This window comes from Lipotes vexillifer, unplaced genomic scaffold, assembly GCF_000442215.2.
Source record: "Lipotes vexillifer unplaced genomic scaffold, Lipotes_vexillifer_v1.1 scaffold1337, whole genome shotgun sequence".
Taxonomy (NCBI): domain Eukaryota; kingdom Metazoa; phylum Chordata; class Mammalia; order Artiodactyla; family Lipotidae; genus Lipotes; species Lipotes vexillifer.
This window is the reverse complement of record NW_006783488.1, coordinates 322,989-326,126: the sequence shown is the minus strand read 5'-3', so window position 1 is coordinate 326,126 and position 3,138 is coordinate 322,989. Positions and strand designations below refer to the sequence as shown.

At 35.1% G+C, this 3,138-nt stretch overlaps 1 pseudogene; it reads right to left on the bottom strand.

The window, feature by feature from the left end:
- Positions 1 to 629: 629 nt before the first annotated feature.
- LOC103083587 (ATP-dependent RNA helicase DDX3X pseudogene) lies at positions 630 to 2,545 on the bottom strand (annotated as a pseudogene).
- Between the last annotated feature and the right edge of the window lie 593 nt (positions 2,546 to 3,138).

Below are 3,138 nucleotides of genomic sequence, written 5' to 3'. Positions count from 1 at the left end.
GGATGGCATTACTATCTCAATATTTTAATCTGGAAAACATATATCTGCTATTCTCTATAATGACATAGTTGGGAAGTCAAATATCCTTAAAAGAGACATTTACTATAATAAAGTCAGTCTACTCTTTAAATACTTAAGTAATGAATAGAGTTTTGTGTGTAAATGTGTGCTTAGGTTTAAAATGTATAGATTTACAACAACAACAAAAAATTGCCAATGTTCAGTAAATTTATTTTGTCAAAACAATTGATATCTTGAGCATTACTGAGCCAATAGGACATCAAAATAAAAATTGTCTAAAGTTAAAAACATATTACATTAACAAATGATTTGCAGTCACAAAACTATAAATGCAGTTTGGTCTGGGGGTAGGTGGAGGGGAATTAATCCAAATTACAGCAATGGAAGTCTTCAAACTATCTTCTGAACAAGACCATTGATTTTTCCTTTCATCTCTTTTTGTGACATTGAGTTCCCTTTAAGAAAAAAAGAATCAATGGAGTATCACAGTTGGTAATTTGTTACAAATTCTTGAGACTATACAACGTATAATATGGCTAAATTACATGTGGTTTCCATATCACCTTGTTTGGCAGGATGATGCACTACAAAGTAGGCTAGTAGACCCACTAGTCAATCCCCCAGTAGTTAAAATTTCCTCTATATCCATCACTGTTATAAAAGCTTCCATAACCACATCCACCAAACTCTTTGTAGCTGCTTCCATCACCTCTGCTGCTGCCAGTACACCTGCTACTGAAGCTGGAATTGCTAAAAACACTACTATGTGGATAACATCTGGCACAAATCCTCCACAGAATCTACTACACTTAGAATGTCCACAACAGCTACCCTTGTAATGGTGTTGATATGTATTATTTACCAACTAAAATGGCACTTCTTATTTAGCTTCCACAAGAAGATCCAACAAACCCTTGGTCATATTTATGTTCCTCTTGTTAAAGAACAAGGTGGCAAGGCCAAGGTTTCCTACACATCCTGTGCAATCAATGCAATGTACATTTTCTTCAATACCATTTGGCAAGTCAAAATTGACAACTTGTTTCCCATTTGAAATGTGAAATCCTCTTGATGCTCCTGCTGTAGCCACTAGGATTGGGCTTTTTCCTGAGAGGAACTGGTGAAGACTTCTTAATCATCTCTCCAAGATCATTCTCCATGGATACTAGTACAAGCATATCCTTCATGGTGTAAAAAGTTCTCCAGACTATCTGCACCTTCTTGGTCTCCACAAACACTAAGGTCAATGAATTCTTTCCTTTTGCATTTAAAAGGTTAAGCAGAAATAATTGTTTGTCTTACTCTTTTGATGTGAGGTTCTCAGAGGTAGAGCCAATATTCCTGCAGCCAAAAAGATGTATTCATCCAAGAAATCATGAGCAAGTATCTGTATTTCCTTAGGGAGAGGAGCACTAAACATGTTATGGTAAACTCTCTTTGGTGACATACTATCTTGTTCAAGTATCCTATATATCTGAGGTTCAAATCCCATATCAATATAAGATCCACTTTATCCAACACCAAGTATTTGTGGAGCTCTAATATTTTGTCTTTCCATCATGTCTACCAGGCCTCCAGGAGTAGCAACTAACATGTGCCATCCACATTCTAAGTATTGAATCTGCTAACCAATATCAACATCACCATAAATGATGTAACGACTATCACCAGGACAGTATGAAAATTTTCTGGCTTCCTTATAGATTGGTACTGCCAAATCTCTCTTGTTATGCTAATAGCAAAGAGATTGGATATTGGATATTGCCCTTACCTTCTGCTTTTCTTCATGGCCCTCAAAGTCTCTCCTTGACCATCTGAATAAATCTGACTCAAGATCGGCAAGAGAAATGCTGCAATTTTTACAGATGTTGTTTGGGTATAAAACATCAAGTGTCTTTTCTCTTTCATAAAAAGAATAGCACAAGTTTGCAGTGGAGCCAAGTGAGTATAACAAGTAAGCTTGATGTTTCCTATAATAGTTTCTCCCATCTTAACATCAATAAAACTTTCAATGTGTGGGAGACAGCTATTGCCTTTTGCCTCAATTGAAATGTCATATTTCTCAAAGTTAATCTCAGTGTTATCTTCAGAAAAATGTTCCTGTTCCAAGAAGTCACTTGGAAATGGTTTTGACCAAACATTTTTATCTATTTGTCACACCAATGACAGTTTCTACCATGTTCAAATTTTCCAAAGCCACATCTGTCACCATGGCAGCCAGTGTTGTTATAGTCACTCTCTTCATTATCATCAAAATTTCCCTTTAGTCACTTCCACCATCACTGAAGAAACTAGACTTTCCTCTTGAATCATTATAAGATTCAAAACACTACATGTATCCTTATCTTTACTAGAACTCCACCCTGAACTGTCTTTATCATAGACTTGTTTAGTAATTTATTTGTTCCTTGAATGGAAAGGAATATAGCGCCATTTGCCGGCTGTCCTTCTTTGACTCTGATTATCTGGAGAATTAATGTTGCTGGTCCAGCCCAAGGGCATTTTCTACTGACACAGGATCCATCCATGAGGAATTCAGGTAACTTGAACTCTCCCTCTGCTGCTGAGTGAGTATGTTTGATGAACAGTAAATGCCTCTTGCTGGAGAACTGTGTTTCTCTAACACATATAGAATTTTGTTCCAAAAACTGAGGTCTCCAGATAAATAACCATGTTTGAAAGAAATGTCTCTGAACAATTTACAATTCAAAAAAAAAGCTTTACAACATTATCACCCAATGATTATAAGTATGGCTAAGAAAAATATTTGATAAATATATACTTTAATGGTTTATATGTTTTCTAAATAAATTTTAAATTATTTAATTATTTAAAAGCCACCTCTTCAGATGTGTTTAATTAATACTCCTCTAATCAGACTAGCATACCAGGTTAAATGTTATTGTATATATTTCAGCCAGAAAGATTGATTGAGATTTTATAATTTGTTTTTTCCTTGTTTATTCTATTCTGAGTTACAGTGTAACTTAATGGTCTATACTTTTCTCTGTGAGAAGGAGTTAAGTTTGTGGGTAGTAGGCAAAGAACTGTGAATTCACTTAATAGTTTGCAAATAGCACAATGCTACAATGTAATAGTGCAAAGTGAAAACTATCA